The sequence below is a fragment of the Pleurodeles waltl genome, chromosome 4_2 (assembly GCF_031143425.1).
Source record: "Pleurodeles waltl isolate 20211129_DDA chromosome 4_2, aPleWal1.hap1.20221129, whole genome shotgun sequence".
NCBI lineage: Eukaryota > Metazoa > Chordata > Amphibia > Caudata > Salamandridae > Pleurodeles > Pleurodeles waltl.
In genome coordinates, this window is record NC_090443.1 from 451465519 (window position 1) to 451485746 (window position 20228).

Here is a 20228-nt window from a genome sequence, read left to right on the forward strand (position 1 = left end):
TTCCCAAAAGCATATCTAGGAAAATATTCCTACCACATAAGTGCCCAAAACATTCCTTATGTAACCATTCCAGGGGTGGGTGATCCCCAACCAAGATCGCAGGTTAGAATTGCTAAAAGCAGCACAAGAGGTGGTAGCATTTGCCTATGCTGGTTTGGCGGCTACAGTTCTCTGCTACAAAATGCTATTGGTGGCATGATCTGTACAAACAGACAAAGCAGTATGTCATTAGCTGTGACATTTACCAACAAATTAAAGGTTCAAGTGTTAAGTGCTCACCAGAGACACCCCTCCTAGTTTCAAACAAACATCTGCAGTGTCTATGCCTAGACTATTTGAATTTGTATGGTGCATTAAAGTACATACTACTTGCTGTAGATTCCTGCTCAAGATTTATCTGGGTGTGGCCTCAACGATAGGCTGTCGCTCGCACTATTATTAAAGATTTGCAAGTTTTCATCGGGACATATGCAGTAGCTGCATTCCACTCAAACCAGGGGCCTGCTTTTCCCTTCAAAGCATAGAGGGATACCATAGGAGCCACAGGTGTAGCTGTGCATTATTCTTCTGCCTACCATCCCAAGGGAAATTCAATAGTGGAGAGGAATAACTGAGACCATTAGCAATTCTTAACAGTTAAAGTATAAGGCTCAAGTCTCGGTTGGATCCACCACCTTTATCCAGAGAACATTAAATAATCTGCCTAGAAGATATTTGGGTTGTCGTATCTCATGTAGAGTACTGTTTAGTATCCAGATGTATGTCACAGATCCTAATGGTCCTGGCGCAATGGCGTCAGAAACACCTTTTGAAATAAATGAATGTCTATCTGTCTTACGTGAACTCCAAGACTTCAGAGATGAGCGTTCCAACATGCATGCTGCCACTGAGGGAATGAGGGATATACCATCACCCACAGACTGGATTTTAAAAGCTGGGGATCTAGTTTGAGAAAAGATTGTGGTGGAAAAATAATCTTACCCATCAGACCTTACCAGAACTGTGATTTTGCCACTGCTTGCTGGTTGAAAAGACAAACGCTTTGCCTCCACTGATCAAGTAAAATTGCATCATGCGGCCAATCCTACACAGTAGCCCTCGAGGACTCCTGGGTGGTTCCCTATCCCCTCTCACCACTACACAGGAAATAGCTCTTCAAGCATTGGACAACATCAACTTTGTTTCACCTAGGTTGGAGAGGGCTGAGAATGAACTTCTGTTGATTCCAATTACCGCTACAGGCACAAAAAATGCACTAGTCTTAAGTTTACAGTTCTCTGCTACTTCTCAAAGCAAAGGAGTTGTTTATGATGAACCACCTTTATAGGTGTCAACCAATTCTCTTTTACCTGTTGAGGTTCCTGTTTTCACACAGACTGTTTCAGGGTACTTCTCAACATGGATGACTTCTCTTCAGATTCTACTGACACTTTTCTTGATGGTATGCATAAGCTCCTTCATTGGCTTAAACGTACTTATCTGATCCGTCCGTGGTCCTGTTTTTGGATTATACCTGCTCTGTTTCCACTCTTCTTGCAGTTTGGATTTGTGACTGTTTTCTTCCTGCTTATAAATGGCCATTATCTTCTTGAAAGCTCTGTTGTGGAACTGGTAGATGAGATACTGAAGCCTCATTTGTCTTCCCACAAAGTGCGAAAAGACTTGTCCCTTGTGCAAATTTTTGCCATTCCTGTTCCATATGGGATTGTTTGGGATAAGCTTTCATATGATATTTTTGGTCCTACAGATACTACTCAAATTCCTTATGTTGTGTGATGATGATGGGAAGTGAGCACAGTTTACTCAATGTTTCTGAGCTGTAATATTACACTGTATCTGAAAATGAAGATATGTACTTGAACTCAGCTAGTTATGGTGAAATGTTTTACTACCATCACTATCTGCACTATTACCTACATAGAGCTAACACTCCATGTACAATGTTTAATCATACACAATGGGAACATTGCCCGCCTCCACAAGTAGGGAGTTCTAAAACATACTTAGGCAAATTCACATTTTTTTCTGGGCATAATACTTTAGGTCCTGTATCTTACTATTTTAAATTGCCATCAACAAAATTAAGGAAAAACATGCTGACCACTTCTACATTAGTTTACTCAAATTCCACTGGTTTCCCAACTTGATATCAAAGGCTATGAATATTGGAAAGAAACATCCAATTTAAAATCTATTTTAGGAACAAACCATTGGCAAGTGCAGGGAATGGATGTCTTATTTAAAGTGTGTCTGATTCCTTTACTGATGGTTTTTCTGAATTACATTGTTCAGCAGACAACTTGTCTAGGTCTAGCAAAAACTAAAGCAATAAGGCTCATATTTATACATTTTTAGCGCTGCATTTGCGTTATTTTTTTAAGCAAAAGTGGCGCAAACTTGCAAAATACAATTGTACTTTGCAAGTTTGCTCCATTTTTGCGTAAAAAAGCAGCACCAATGCGGCGCTAAAAAGTATAAATATGGGCCCAAATGTGCCCAGTATTCCTTCAATTGTCAAGTTTGACAATTGGAAAGTGTAGTAAATTACACAGAAGATCAGGTCATTTGTATGGTTAAGAATGGTACATTCAATGTGACACTTTCAGGTGCCAACAGGTGGTTATTTGTCCAGTGGACATAAATGGCTTCATGCACATTTTTTAAACTCATTGCAGGGGTTTAAAGCAAGCAGACTGGACCCTCATTATTTTGAGACACTTTACATGGGGATTGTCCCTACTTAAAGCACAGAGAAGTTATGTCATCAATGGCTACAACATTCCACTTTGTCAGCTGTAAAATAGCACTTCTCTTATCTCTGATTACATGGCTGTATAAGACTTCTTGTTAGACCCTAGATCACCATGCTCCAAAACATTCTTTTACTCTATTTACAATTACATTTGGAAGCTTTCTCAAACAGAAGCTGCTGCTCGTTTAAGGCAAATAGATGAAGCTAATGTAGAGAAAGCATTGGCTGTTGTTGATAACGGAATGAATACATTGTCCACTCGTACTTACACACTAAACAACAGTGTGTTTTCTGAAATTGACATCATACAAAATGACATGACAGTTTTTTACAGTATGGACAGAGTCAGTTAAAACCTATAATGCAATTGAGTTTGACATTACAGATTCTGAAATCAAACGCATGCCCTGGAAGCATGTGAATTCAAAAGGGTTTCTCTTGCCTTTTAATTTAACATGCAAACAACATATAATGGCAAAGAAGGATGCAACATATCCAATGCTTAACATAGAAAAGTTAGAAAAGTTGCCTTTCAGAGTGGTGGAGACACTGTGGTTAATTCATTGTGTTATCTCTCTGCCAATTTCCACGTTTCAGTTTATGTCATGTTTGAAACATTTTCTGATAGGCAGATTTGAGGCTTTATAGGAGAGTTTTATACATGAAGTGTGTATATTGCCTTCTGATTACAAATGTAGGAACAGAGAAAAGGAAGTCTTTCTCAGCAGGAGAGATTGTAAACCTTCTGTAAGTCACTCAATGATTTGTAAACAGCATGTAACATGTCAGTGGCCAGTTTGGCATGTTACTTGAAGGGAGTTCCCATCTCCTTGATTCGCCCAGTGTTTCAATTACTTTTGATTGGAAGTTACTTGATACTGAATGATCAAGGAGGATGAGAACAGGTGCCAACTATGTGGTTTCTGTTTCTCAAATGGTGACCTGCTGTGGTGATGAAATCTTTCTCCCCACTCATGAGATTAGGGTAGCAAGTTTGTGCCTTTCTATTCCTACGTTTAATGTTAACTTTGACAAGCTGAGCAGATGAAAAGCACTGTAGGTTCAGAAACATGTGGCACTTACATCGGCCTGTGAAACATTTGAATTGCAAGTGGCAAGGTCATCCACTGAGATGTTGGTGCTTTAATTGCTGACTTTCTAAGACACTTCAGTGAACTTGTGAGCCACAATTTGTAATGCTTCCAACACCCCAGGTGTTGTGCACTTTTTTAAAGTGATTGGGTCTGGCTTTGTCAGCACCTTCCAGACTCCCTTCGGAGCAATTCCATCTTTTTTACACTCTTTGTTTTCAAAGGTATTTGAAGGAATACTACCTCTGTTGGTCTTAATTGCTGGTAATTTGCTACTTCTCTTTCTGCTCTGTAATGGATGTCCCATTTTGAAGCCAAACGGAGATGGAACTACCACATGTCCAGCTTTGTCATGAGCACTTGATACAGTACTTTGGCGAACCCTTTTTGGAAGACCTAAGGGCCAGATGTAGCAAATAAAAAATTTGCGAGTTGCAAAGTGCGAGTCCATGCGACTCGCAATTTGCAACTCGCAAATTGGTATGCAGTACGGTGTCTCAGACACCGACTGCAACTCGCTATGGGGTCGCAATGACCCACCTCATCAATATTCATGAGGTGGGTCGCAAATTGCGGCCCCATAGCGAGTATAGGCACTCGCAAACATGGAGGCCTGCTGTCGTCAGCAGACCTCCATGTTCGTGACTGCTTTCAATAAAGCAGTTTTTTTTTTTTGAAGTGTAGCCCGTTTTCCTTAAAGGAAAACGAGCTGCACTTTAAAAAAAAAACGAAACCTTTCGTTTCCTTTTTTTTTCAGGGCAGGTAGTGGTCCCTTGGACCACTACCTACCCTGAAAAAATATTTTTGGGTCTATTCACAAAGTGGAAGGGGTCCCATGGGGACCCCTTCCAATTTGCGAGTGGGTTACCATCCACTTGAAGTGGATGGTAACTGCGACACCATTTGCGACCGCGTACGCGGATGGTATTGCATACCACTCAGACTCGCAAATAGGAAGGGAACACCCCTTCCTATTTGCGATTCTGAAATGCATATTGCGAGTCGGTACCGACTCGCAATATGCATTTCTGAATTGGGAAACGCGTTTAGCGACTCGCAAATGGCAATTTTTGCCGTTTGCGAGTCGCTAAACGTTTCCTACATCTGGCCCTAAATTACAACCAGTCTTTGTCTGTACGACCAGTATGGTTCTATGGCATGCAGTCTGTGTCCCTCTGTCTTTGGTGCCCTTTCAAGGCTGCACTGGATGTGCGACTTGCAGCGCAATTGGTACTATCTATGGACATCAATCTGCTAATGTTCCCATTGAGGCCTCATTTACGGAGTGGTCCTATGAGACTACGGCTTCTTCAAGAGGCCTTTTATGAGCCACTTTACATGGATATGGATGCTACAGCTTCAGGTGTCCTTTCTTCTGGCTCAACAATTGCAGGCACTACACAGGATGTTTCTTCCTCAGCAGAGTCTGAGGCTTTTGATCATGTCTTTCTTCAATTTACTCACCAAGGCCTTAGTGTTTATGTCACCTGAGGATGTGAGATCCCTCTTGGATTCCATCTCCACTGATGTTTTAGATGACATCATGGGTGCCTCCAATGTCTTAAAATTCGGCCTTTGTTTTAAGCAATTTGTTGTTTTCATTGGCTCATTTTTAATTTTTTGCTTTGCTTGTTGGTGTGGACATTTTAGTAATTTATATATGATTTATTTTAGAATCTATCTTTCTCAACTGGCAAAGGAAGTGAGTTGTGAGGACCTCTTAGAACCGAGTTGCTTTCCCTCTGTTTTTAGCTTTATTTTATATTTCATATTTTATTTGTTTTAGCTATGCTACTTTTAGCAATGACATCTGTACATATTTCTTGCACAATATCCTTCAAAGAAGATGCGGTACGAGTTGTTTGTTTAGTTAGCCTTTGCATGCCAAGTAATCAGTACTTTCTGTTCAAGGCTAAGAACACCGCACACTATGTCCTAGTATTTATGTTGCTTGTTCAGGCAACAGCTTCAACCATCTAGACACAGCATTGCATCAGAACTGTGCTTCCAACATAGTATGGCTTTATTATATAAATGGTGCACTGATCTGAAAGGAGCAGAGGGCATTCCAGCCATGACCATCTTGGAATGAATGCTGTGTTCAACATGCACCTCTGCTGGTGCTAATCTACCAGATCCCGAGAGGATTGCCATCTACACCTCAGGGTGACTCCTGACACTGTCTTCAGGTATGGGGATAGGGCTAATCCCCTAGATCGGGCCAGGCAGAAGGGTACACCTGCTATGCTCTCAGGCAGCCTTAGGGTTAGGTAGGAATCTCTAGAACATCTATAAACACATTCATCATGGTTGGATTGTTTCTTTTTTTTAACATGTTTCTAATGCAGATTACTTTGCTTTGTTTCATCTCCCTAATTATTGTAGCTCATTCACTTTATGCCAGATTGGGATTGTTTCAATAAATGTATTGAAAACAAATCTTGCATCTCTTTGTGTTTCACCTAGGCATGCATGAGTAATACAATGAAAAGGGTAAGATCTGTTTCCGTGACTTCCCTGGGGAGTCAGAGTGTCATGTTTAGGTTGCCATAATCACCTTCTACCCCAGTTAGTTTAGCGGTTGAGGTGAGGCATGGTGAGCTAACCAGGAATTGGGCCAACAGCCCCTGATAGTGTGGACAGAGTTCGTCCCCCATGCACGTTCTAAAGATCTGTTGTCCTAATACGCAGTGCTATTGTCTTAATTATCTTAGTAGGAACACATAACATGGTCTCTTCCCTGAGGTACTGGTTGTGTCAATAGATCATATCAAGTTGGAGTGACTCCATAGGGTAGGGCAGCAATGTAATGAGGAGATGAGCAGACCAAGAGACATCCTGCCAAAATTCCATAACTTCCAACTTAAGGAACCAGTAGTGGAGGCTGCCAGAGCTCTCAACCAAATCTCAAACAATGGCCACACTTGTTCCCTCTTCCAAGAAGAGGACCCAGCAACTTTACTGCAATGGCAATAGGAGAGGCCTTTCATTGACTATGTGAGGTAGCCCAAAGTCAGAAACAGGTGTCTCTTCTCTTTCAAAATCGCTTTTGGAACAACAAAGCCTTCCAGTTCTCAGATCTGGAATCGGCAGCACAGACACTGGGTATCACTCTGAAAGGGAAGTCCCATCAGAGAAAAATAATGGGCAGATGGCATTGTGACAAATCCAGCATCGTCGACGTGGCAGGAACCCAAAGCGAGACAAATATCTACAGCACCTAGGAATGTAACCAGCCAATGACCCGGGGAGTGGGGCAGTACACCACAATGCATAGATAAACTCCAACCCTAGCACAGCTTTACAGCCGAACCACAAGGTCATAATGTGAACTTGTAAGGGGAAGGCAGAGAAATGCGTGTGTCATACTCAGACCCCATTATCTGGTCCACTGCACTTCCTTAGAAGAGAGCTGGAACTCTGGGACTTGGACCGGAGCTATAGCCAGACCATGGGAAATTACCACAATGTCTTTACTGTTCTCAGATATTGTTGTGGGGATGAACAGTTCCAAAGGCTTTAGGAGGCATGTTGACGACACTTCCCAATATGAGAGGAGCACACAAGAGCATCCAGCACAACATTGCATTGGCAAATTTCCCTTACTTGAGAACATTAGCTACTGTTACAGCTACAGTGTCAAACACTCATGGTTAAAACTATCCTACTAATTGTGAAGGGGTTGAATACCCCTCATCATCAAGGCAAGATCTGCTAATACAGAAAAAGCTTGCACCATGGTATATTTGCATTGCAAGAAACCCGTCCACAATGCTCTTACGAAACAAAACTCAGACACAAACACTATCAGACAGCACTCTACTCAGCTAGCTCCATTCACAATGACATACCTCTGTTCATAAACTAAGACTTTCCATTTGTGAAACCTGACAACAAAAAATCTAGCTCCTTTGAATGGCGCCCCTCACTCTCCTGGTACTCATCACCCCCAATATGCATCAGGACTTCATACAGAAAACACTTGAAGCACTGGTGAATTTTGCAGCAGGACCGGTATGGTGAGACTTTTAACAGAGTATGCAGTATGGGATTCCTCCAGAGACAGAACAGGCATCCCCTCCACCCATTATAGGGGTTCTCCAAATAACACAAAACCAAACTAAAGGAACAAGGTCTCTACAAGACACGGAGACTCTTTGATGAGCAATACACAGACTGCATTTTTTTCACATGTACACAGGACATACTCATGAATAGACTATTTTTTCTGAGTTCTCCTTTACTATTGTCTTTGACTGACTCAACTAGAGGCACCATTGAAGTCTGTGATCATGCTCCAATCACTCTGACATTGGATTTGGCTCTCTTCGAGACAACCTAGGGGCAGATGGACTTTCCACCCTTTCCTGCTACGTGATCCTGTGCTTCATATAGAGGTACTGTCCTACATAAATAGCTATTTTCATGATGATGACAAACCAGACATTTTTACCTCAACTCTCTGGAACGCCTTCAAAGCCATCCTGCTGGGAATCTGTATCTGCAAGGTGGCACACCTCAGAAAACTGAGACGCCAACACAGTGACCGATTAGAAAAGACATTAAAAGAGAGAGAGGAAGAATATCAGCACCAGCCTTCTTTTCAAAACTTATGAACCCTCACTTCCTCACAGGGTCAAATACGTATGCTAGCACACAGCAACAAAACAGGACTCCGCCTATTCTGGTTACCTAAATATAACAGAAGAGAACATTTGTAAAGGAACTGACCCTACATGATGGCACCATGGGCACCAAAGAGAATGATACATTGCTGCCCTTCCATTCCTTCTACACAACATTATATACTGCAAACCCCACATCCCAACAGGCACAAATTAATTACAAACAAACCAGTAATTTACCAAGAATCTCACCAGACCATAAGGCCAGGTTGGAAGCACTCGTTATGGAAGACAGAATATTTAAGACAATCAAGGTCCTTAAACTTAACAAAGCACCAGAACTGGTTGGTATCACAGGGAATTTCACAAAGCTTATATAGCTTATACTCCTGAGTATCATTCAAGGGGAGCAATTACTACTAAATAGACTAATCACTCCAGAAGATTTACAAAGTGTTTTAAATGGGAACAGAGGAGGGAAAGCCTCTGGTCCAGATGGTATTCCGGTTGACCTATATATGGTGTTGGGGGAATCAATTATACCAGTTTTGTCCGAACTGTTTAGAAGGATTTTTGAGAGTGGGGCACCTATACCAGCTTCATGGAATGAGGCGGCCATTACATTACTTTTAAAACCAGATCAAAATCCGACAAAATTGAGTCATATAGACCAATATCATTGTTGAATAGTGGCTACAAACTATTTGCGAAAATATTAGCGGACAGATTAACTGGTGTAGTAAAAACCTGATACATGCTGATCAGAAAGGATTCTCTAAAGGGAGATTTCTTCATGAACTGACCTTTAAGTTGATGCAGAGAAGGCCTGTGATAGCTTAGATTGGAAATTCCTTTTGTGTTTGAGATGAGGTAGGTATATGCCCCAACTTCAAGATCAGGGCACTGGCAAGCTACCAAACCCCTACTTTCACAATACTGCTTAATGGGAGCATCTCCCCACCCTTGCAACTACAAAGAGTAGGGATAAGCCATGTCCCCTCTTTTGTTTGCCCTAAGAATCAAACCATTAGCCGCCAACCTACAAGAGGATACTAGAACTAAGGGCCTACAGTTGTGGAGGGAGGAACACAAAGTGATGCTATTTGCAGATGATGTTCCACTGATGGTGACTGAACGCAAGACCTATTTAATGCATTTACAACACCAGCTTGAAATTCCTCAAAGTGGTGGCAGGATTCCGGGTCAACTTGACAAAATGCAAAATACTCAGGCTTACCCTGACCCTGACAGCTATTGCTGAAGTAAAGAAACAATCACCCTTTAAATGTGCATCTAATTGTAGCACCTATCTTGGAGCTAAAATCACACCAACCATAACAAGCTTATTTGCAAGTCACATGATACCATTAGGAATATACGCAGAGATCTCAGGCGGCGGGCCACTCTACCAGTCCTGTGGGTTGGGTGCTTCAAGCATTGTCTATTCTTGTCTAGCAGCCCTTTTTCACCTCCCTGAAAAACATGATTCTAAAATACCTATGGGGCAATGGATACTGAGGGTAGCCTACAAAGTACTTTGCTGTCTGAAGGATAAAGGGGGGGTCCGGCACTACCACATATAGCTACATACTATAGAGCTTGCCAACTATTTGTACTAATGTAGTGGAATCCCAGAAGCTCAGAAAAAACATGGCTACACATGGAAAAAGCGATTGCTGGCCCCTATTTGTGGAATTTAGTATAGAGGTCCAAAGTAGAGAGATATCCCAATGTTTACTTGAGCACACTCTCGAACATGGCTCTACGGATTTGAGACAAGGCTAACAAAAAGCTTAAATTGAACACATAACTGTCCCCTCACATGCCACTGCATTTTAATCCCTCCTTTTGGCCAGCCTCTACCCAGGGTCCATGAGGCATGGCAGGCAGGAGACTTCTCATAGTGGATGATGCCTTTGACAACCACAATTCTTCTCATGGTGAAGTCACAAGCAACCCCTGGGTTAACCTTTGCTCAATCCTCGGGTAGCTTGGCACAAAGCGGTCAGGCTTAACTCACAGGCAATGTGTAAAGTATTTTGTGCAACACTTCAAACAGTAACACCATGAAAACTCTCCAGAAAAAGGAACCCACAACAGATTAGACAAATAGAGAAATGTCATATACAGTAAAACAAGATCAAAAGGACTAAAATCCAATAAGTAGATCCAGAGATTTTTCAATTTTAAACATTTCAGTAAAAATACCACCAAAAGCTATAAAGCACCAACCGTGCATATCTGGTTGTACCGGACCGGGACAAAGTCACAAATTCAGGCTGACTGCGATAGAGTGTAAGCCATCTTGAGGAACGTAGAAGCCACTGAAAAAAGAACCTTTAATACTGGTTTGCCGAGCACTGAAAGGAATCAGATCAAAGATGCATTGTGCAGCCGAAACTGTCTTACTGACGGCTCCCTTAAGCAACAGCTGATGAGCCTTGGGAGGCTCCTGTGTGCCATGAGTGGTACTTTAACCCGAGAAGACATTTGGCAGCATTTCAAGCAAGCCCTATACCATGCTGCTCCCTGCTGATGACGGGCTAAACCCAGAAACACGTGTACAGGGATATACAGCACTTGCTGCACTTACGGAGGTGAAATACTTTATTTCTTTTTGAATAGACTATGAATTTGATTGCATTTACCAAGATGCTTTGGGGTCATACTTTGTTGCTGGAGTGTAGGCAGTGTGCTCCCTTTCTTTGAAACTGTTTAAAAATGATTATCTGTTTCAGAGAAATTCTCTCTTGTCACCTTCCCCTTATTTGCATACCAGCCAAAATCCTTATTCTCCTCATCATCACATATAAAGCTGCCATTGTGAAAGGGCCTAATGCATTTTGTGTTAATTTATATAGGTTGCGCATGATTAGTACCTGAATGGAGTTGGTGGTAAATTGCACATGCAAAAAACTATGGCCCAGATTTAAAAAGGCCTAACGCCTCCTTGCGCCACATTAGCGTCATTTTTTTATACATTAATGTGGCCCAAAGAGACCAGAATTGCAGCTCCAGATTTACAAAGTGGCACGATGGATGCATTGCACCACTTTGTAATCCCTTGACCCACATTATGCTTGTGCTAGGCATAATGTATGTAAGGGGGGTGTTCCCTCATTAGGGAGGCTGAAAAAATGGCACAAAGAAATCTAAAAGATTTCTTTGCAGCATTTGTATCTGCATTTTTAACACCCGCTCAGGCAGGTGTTAAAAAGGGGGCTGTAGGAGGCTGGACTGGCTTGTAGTGAGTACCAAGGGGTACTTACACCTTGCACCAGGCCCAGGTATCCCTTATTAGTGTAGAGGGGTGTCTAGCAGCTTAGGCTGATAGAAAAGGTAGCTTAGCAGAGCAGCTTAGGCTGAACAAGGAGACGAGTGAAGCTCCTACAGTACCACTAGTGTCATATGCACAATATCATAAGAAAACACAATACACAGATATACTAAAAATAAAGGTACTTTATTTTTATGACAATATGCCAAAAGTATCTCAGTGAGTACCCTCAGTATGAGGATAGCAAATATACACAAGATATATGTACACAATACCAAAATATGCAGTAATAGCAATAGAAAACAGTGCAAACAATGTATAGTCACAATAGAATGCAAAGGGGGCACATAGGGATAGGGGCAACACAAACCATATACTCTAGAAGTGGAATGCGAACCACAAATGGACCCCAAACCTATGTGACCTTGTAGAGGGTCACTGGGACTGTAAGAAAACAGTGAGGGTTAGAAAAATAGCCCACCCCAAGACCCTGAAAAGTGGGTGCAAAGTGCACCTAAGTTCCCCAAAGAGCACAGAAGTCGTGATAGGGGAATTCTGCAGGAAAGACCAACACCAGCAATGCAACAACGATGGATTTCCAGACGAGAGTACCTGTGGAACAAGGGGACCAAGTCCAAAAGTCACGATCAAGTCATGAGTGGGCAGATGCCCAGGAAATGCCAGCTGTGGGTGCAAAGAAGCTGCCACCAGATGGTAGAAGCTGTGGATTCTGCAAGAACGTCAAGGGCTAGAAACTTCCCCTTTGGAGGATGGATGTCCCACATCATGAAGAGTCGTGCAGAGGTGTTTCCGTGCAGAAAGACCGCCAACAAGCCTTGCTAGCTGCAAAGGACGCGGTTAGGGATTTTGGATGCTGCTGTAGCCCAGGAGGGACCAGGATGTCGCCAATTGCGTGAGGAGACAAAGGGGGCGTCCAGCAAGACAAAGAGCCCACTCAGAAGCAAGCAGCACCCGCAGAAGTGCTGGAACAGGCACTACGAAGTGGAGTGAACTGGAGCTCACCCGAAGTTGCACAAGAGGGTCCCACGAAGCCGGAGGACAACTCAGGAGGTCGTGCAATGCAGGTTAGAGTGCCGGGGACCCAGGCTTGGCTGTGCACAAAGGAAATCCTGGAAGAGTGCACAGCAGCCGGAGTAGCTGCAAAACACGCGGTTCCCAGCAATGCAGTCTAGCGTGGGGAGGCAAGGACTTACCTCCACCAAACTTGGACTGAAGAGTCACTGGATTGTGGGAGTCACTTGGACAGAATTGCTGAGTTCAAGGGACCTCGCTCGTCATGCTGAGAGGAGACCCAGAGGTCCGGTGATGCAGTTCTTTGGTGCCTGCGGTTGCAGGGGGAAGATTCCGTCAACCCACGGGAGATTTCTTCAGAGCTTCTAGTGCAGAGAGGAGGCAGACTACCCCCACAGCATGCACCACCAGGATAACAGTCGAGAAGGTGGCAGGATCAGAGTTACAAGGTCGCAGTAGTCGTCTTTGCTACTTTGTTGCAGTTTTGCAGGCTTCCAGCGTGGTCAGCAGTCGATTCCTTGGCAGAAGGTGAAGAGAGAGATGCAGAGGAACTCTGATGAGCTCTTGCATTCGTTATCTAAGGAATTCCCCAAAGCAGAGACCCTAAATAGCCAGAAAAGGAGGTTTGGCTACTTAGGAGAGAGGATAGGCTAGCAACACCTGAAGGAGCCTATCAGAAGGAGTCTCTGACGTCACCTGCTGGCACTGGCCACTCAGAGCAGTCCAGTGTGCCAGCAGCACCTCTGTTTCCAAGATGGCAGAGATCTGGTGCACACTGGAGGAGCTCTGGGCACCTCCCAGGGGAGGTGCAGGTCAGGGGAGTGGTCACTCCCCTTTCCTTTGTCCAGTTTCAGGCCAGAGCAGGGCTGAGGGATCCCTGAACCAGTGCAGACTGGCTTATGCAGAGATGGGCACCATCTGTGCCCATCAAAGCATTTCCAGAGGCTGGGGGAGGCTACTCCTCCCCAGCCCTGACACCTTTTTCCAAAGGGAGAGGGTGTAACACCCTCTCTCTGAGGAAGTCCTTTGTTCTGCCTTCCTGGGCCAAGCCTTGCTGGACCCCAGGGGGGCATAAACCTGTCTGAGGGGTTGGCAGCAGCAGCAGCTGCAGTGAAACCCCGGGAAAGGTAGTTTGGCAGTACCCGGGTCTGAGCTAGAGACTCGGGGGATCATGGAATTGTCTCCCCAATGCCAGAATGGCATTGGGGTGACAATTCCATGATCTTAGACATGTTACATGGCCATGTTCGGAGTTCCCATTGTGACGCTATACATATGTTGTGACATATGTATAGTGCATGCGTGTAATGGTGTCCCCGCACTCACAAAGTCCGGGGAATTTGCCCTGAACAATGTGGGAGCACCTTGGCTAGTGCCAGGGTGCCCACACACTAAGGTGGTCATTACGACCCTGGCGGATTACTTCCGCCAGGGCCGCGGGACGCGGTGCCACCGCCGACAGGCCGGCGGTGCCCCGCGGGCCATTCTGACCGCGGCGGCTTAGCCGCGGTCAGAGAAGGGAAACCGGCGGTCTCCCGCCGGTTTCCCGCTGACCCCAAGGAATCCTCCAAGCCGGCGCAGCTTGCTGCGCCGGCTTGGGGATTCCGACTCCCCCTCCCGCCATCCAGTTCCTGGCGGTTCTCCCGCCGGGAACCGGATGGCGGGAGGGGGAGTCGCGGGGCCCCTGGGGGCCCCTGCAGTGCCCATGCCGACGGCATGGGCACTGCAGGGGCCCCCGTAAGAGGGCCCCAAAATGTATTTCACTGTCTGCCTTGCAGACAGTGAAATACGCGACGGGTGCAACAGCACCCGTCGCAACTTCCCACTCCGCCGGCTCTATTACGAGCCGGCTTCATGGTGGGAAGGTCGTTTTCCCCTGGGCTGGCGGGCGGCCTTTCGGCGGCCGCCCGTCAGCCCAGGGGAAAAGTCAAAATACCCGCCGCGGTCTTGCGACCGCGGTACGGTATTTTGGCGGCGGGACTTTGGCGGGCGGCCTCAGCCGCCCGCCAAGGTCTGAATGAGGGCCTAAGTAACTTAGCACCCAACCTTTACCAGGTAAAGGCTAGACATATAGGTGACTTATAAGTTACTTAAGTGCAGTGGTAAATGGCTGTGAAATAACGTGGACGTTATTTCACTCAGGCTGCACTGGCAGGCCTGTGCAAGAATTGTCAGATCTCCCTATCGGTGGCACAAGAAATGCTGCAGCCCATAGGGATCTCCTGGAACCCCAATACCCTGGGTACCTCAGTACCATATACTAGGGAATTATAAGGGTGTTCCAGTATTCCAATGTAAATTGCTGAAATTGGTCACTAGCCTGTTAGTGACAATTTGGAAAGAAATGAGCGAGCATAACCACTGAGGTTCTGAATAGCAGGGCCTCAGTGAGACAGTTAGTCATAACACAGGTAACACATACAGGGCACACTTATGAGCACTGGGGCCCTGGCTGGCAGGTTCCCAGTGACACATACAACTAAAACAACATATATACAGTGAAATATGGGGGTAACATGCCAGGCAAGATGGTACTTTCCTACAGGGGCACACCATTGTTTATAATGGACCCTATGTACAACATTTTGGCGCTAACCCTGAACAGTACATCAATAGCGTCACAAATTTTGATGCTATTGCGCTCTACCCTGTGCCATGCCACGTAGTATTTTAAATGCGCGCACACATGGTGGTGGTAGGGGTGCTAAGGGGCACAAGAAAAGTGGCACTGCTCTGGGTGCAGAGTCACTTTTCTTAAATCTACCCCTGTTTTGTGACAAGTTTCAGTTTGTGAAAGCTTCACACATACAGATACTGAATCGCTAATTAGATATTAGGAGTAGAAAAATATACCAATTTGGAATTCATCGTTACGCTAAAAAAGTGAAGCAAATGAGTTTGGTACACACCCTAAAATGTTTAAGATAATTGTAAAAACAAAATACCATCATTTCAAATTATGACCAAGCCTGGACGAAATTTACGCTGGTACAATCTTGCATAATTTTGCAAATTTTGTGTTATGCATTTTATGTAAAACTCCTGAAACTACGCCATTATGCCATATGCAAAATTTCAGCATGGGAGTACGAGAACAGCATGAAAAAACACTTTGCGAGTGTCGAATGTTGTTTGCGGCACTTATGGTTTTGCACTATTTGTTTATTGTGAAATGCGTTCTTGAGTCCAACATGGATATGAGGACACATTTGATGCTAAAATATGCAGCTAAACACATTTTATGCAGACTTTCAGAATTTCTCAGAATTTTGATTAACAACCAAAAAGAGACCAAATCAGATTTTGCACACCTCTACTGACATGCAAAATATTCATAGCGGTAAATTACACATGCTGCACATTCCACTATAGAGTCATGTTATCAGATCACAATACCAGGAATAAGGCCCCGAATAAGGCACTACCTGTCAATTTTGGGAATGTGGTAATTTACTCCCTGAGCATATTTGGAAGTGTGGAAGTGGCCAACGGAACATTTTTTGCGGAAACATGAAATCCAGACTAGGGATATTTTCCTCTGAAAATGAGGTTGCTTCTTTTTCCGAAATGTATTCCACTAACTGGAATTTCTTGAATTTCATGATGGTCTTGAAATATTTGGCCTTCCCACGCTCACTGGAACCGATGAAACAGCATGAACTGGTGAATTGTTTGTGTTTTATTTCACAGACGTGGAAAAATGCAATACAGGTGCTTTGTAGAACTTGTCATAAACAGAAAGAAAACAGGGCTACCTGGTGGTGGAATTGCCATTTTTCACCTCAATATAATGAATGTATATGACTTTTATTATTTGTATGAATTTACATCTGCATAGCACACCAGGTAGCCAAAGGCCCTCATTACAAGTGCCTGGCTGGGAAGGCGGTCGTTATCGCACCTTTTTAAATCTGATACCATAGGATAGGAATCTAAAAGGTGAATAATTATTGCCTATTATGAGTTGTGCTCTTTAAAATGTGAGCCACGAGTACTCCTGCATGATGGGTAGAAGCAGGGGAGATGGCTGGTTTGCATGGACATTGGGGCCCTCCTTGGAGCCCTCGATTTTAGAAATCGTGTTGGGGTTCCCTGAGTGGGGACACCCATAACAAAATTAAAACATTTAAGAATGTTTTACCACCTCCAACCTACAGCACCCAACATAAAACAAATGCTGTGGGGTGTCCTGGGTGGGCATTGGGGCACTCCGATTTAAAAGTTAAAAAAAGCTGGTGGCTCCTGCATCGCCTATGGGGCAGCTTGTAGGGAGCCATCGGGGCCACAGAGACCCTGGGGTCCCCCCACTCAACACCCAAAAAACAGTAAATATGTTGATGTCCATGGTGGACACCAGGACACCCAAAAAAATAAATAAATAAATTAATAATAAATGAGCAACAGGAGCTGCTCAGTTATTGTTCACTGATCCAAGCAAGGGGTGCCCTATAATGCCCTGAGGGAGCTTCTAATTTAAATGTTTTAGATCCTGGTGGTGCAGGAGCACCAACCAGCAACATTAAGAAAAAAACACTAAGGGGGTTATTACAACTTTGGAGGAGGTGTTAATCCGTCCCAAAAGTGACGGTAAAGTGACGGTAAAGTGACGGATATACCACCAGCCGTATTACAAGTCCATTATATCCTATGGAACTCGTAATACAGCTGGTGGTATTTCCGTCACATTTGGGACGGATTAACACCTCCTCCAAAGTTGTAATAACCCCCTAAGTCTAAGGGAGTCATTAAATACATGACCACAGGAGAGCTTAACATGTGCTTTTAAACCACTCCTACCTGGAGCTCTATGATCTTCAGCTGGAGCACGGGGTCCTCTTGTGGTTGTTTTTATGGATGTGTTTTGTAGGCTGGATAATGCTAAAAGAAAATCCAAAGACATATAAATGTGGATTTGTTAATAAAACTTTATTAAATTGTTTTTATGACTCACTTTTATTTAACATTCTGCTGTGTGAATTAATTAAATATACATTTGATTATAACTGGTGAGTCTTTAACAAAGGCAATCGGTCTGTTTTATATAGGTTAGTATGCTAACCCCCATCATAAAGCCAATGGGCTTACTTTTTATATTTTGGGGTTCTAACCCTGTGACAAAGTCAGTAGGTCTATCTTACACAAAATGACACCCTTTAAATTGTAGCAAAATATAGGCAGCCGTGTAGGCCTATCGGGTTTGTGTGCCAGTTCCTGCTTCCAACTTCCCACTGACTGTGTGCAGCTTGAGGTTGGCTGTCAAGGGGGCTTGGACCACAGGCCAAGATATGCAACCTTCATCTACAATCGGCATAGCGTTGGAATTATCTCAATGTCCCTTATTGATTCACAGCTCATGTAATTGACTACAATCTGTTGTCTGTTGGGACGCATTGCCTCATAGGTATGTGCTTTATCTTGGTTAGCTGATAAAATAGCATCAACACTAGTCTGACATACTGTAAAAATGTCTACATGTATGTATTCTAAAGGGGCACGTTTGTGGCAGGCTGGGGATATCTGCAAAAGGTAGCAAGCAGGCACAAGTTGCCACGTTTGTGTGTATTCTCAGACTTTAGACTTACTCCTGTCAAGGGCTCAGGCAAAGCAGGGTAGTGCAACATATTATAATCTACTCCATAGTATATCATAACACATATTATAACATAATGCCTATATTGAGATTTAAATAGCACACTCTTAGCTGGGGAAAAGTGAAACATTGCAAATTAAAGAGGGTTGTGAGATGCTGCGAAGTAGTGTACATTGTGCAGATTTTGAATTACACAATATAATGGCATCTCAAAGTAGCATTGCATTACAGATGCTTACATAGTTTTGGCATCTAGTTTGTTTTGTCCAGAAGCACTTGACAGAATTGCTATTACATACTACGTTTAAGTAAATTAAGATATTGATTTATTTCCCAATCGTCCTCTATTAAAAGCCTCTGCCCAAGTTACCGTCACTGTCATGCATGTAGTCAAAAGCTTTGCTCTTAAAAATTACATGTTCGCTGTAGTTCTAACTCATTGAGTTTCATGGTGTCTCGTGCCATCTAGTGGTCAAAAGCTGCATTTGCGTGAATGTCTGGGTTCAGTTATCAGACTTTGACATATGTTTTTATGGGCCTTGTCAGATACAGAGCAATTGAAACCCATCTAAATATATTACCGGATCCACTAGAACCATTTGTAACTGGTCTACTTGAATTGTAATCTGGGTATCGGGTTTCACAAACGGCATTTTTCAGTTTTCGCGAGTATACGGCTCACAGAGCATTGCTTAATAGTCACCCTCAGTGAATAGCTCTGACAGTGTCCCTCACTCCCTGCCGTACCTTAGCAAATCTCCCCATGAGTGTAGTGATTCTGGGGATTCACTGATAAGTTTTAGCAACACGATCTCCCATAAATCGTTCAGGATGCAACAACCAGCCAGAATTCATACATTGCTCTGTTTCGTGATTTGTTGAGAAATGCTCGGCCTTATTTATCACGGTATTGATTCGTCTTTACGCCGCGCAAGGGGGCGCAACGGCAATGCAATACCTAAGTGAGATTTATCAAGCCATTCAAGCCCACCTTGCATGGCTCTATATAGCTTGATAAATCTAGAGAAACGTAAAGCAGGGCAAATCGCTGCCTTGTGTTACTCTGCTGCAGGGCGGCATTTTGTTGCCGGAGCGTGGGTGTCCCCATGCATCCATCCATGATTTTGGTGCATTCAAAGATTTAGTGGTAGGCGTGGTAATGGGTCACAAATGCTACACCTCCCCTGGTGAAGCGTAACAACTCAAAATATCTTTATTTCCCTTTGTTTTTTCTCTTTCTATGTGTGTTGCATTCTGCAGCACACATAAAAAGGGGGAAATGCCTTTCAGGATTGTTTTTGTGCAGGAAAGTGTGCCTGCCTGCACAAAAACAATCCTGCCTACAACACAGGCACCCGTGCACCATGATGCAACCGTGCTTGTGTTGGCACTGGGTAGCCAAAAGTGTGGCAGCACTAGGAAAGGACAAGAATGCGCAGTATAATGGTAAATGCAGAGCATTCCTGGCCTTTCCCTTGCATGCAGCACAGCAAGGGGTCTTGCTGCATAGCACTGCGTGAAAGAATGATAAACCTGGCCCCTTGTTCTTGTGTCTGATGATGCATGCAATTGAAAGGAATCCGAAACAGACTTTTGCTAATTCTATCATTTGTTGGTTTTCTTTCACAGTGCCTGAAAAGGCAATGCACCTATAGAGGCAACCTTTGCGCTGGATTGGCCCTTTATTGTGTAGATCACCGGAGACTTCTCATAATGCCTAGACACCCTGAAAAGGCTACTTTGTCTGATGATGCCTAAAATGTTTAGTACTTAGTTCATTATATAATTGGGACACTGTTGGTCATTAAGTTCGAAGGTCTAACAGATAGCCTGAAAGGACCATTTTGTCTTATGCCTGGCA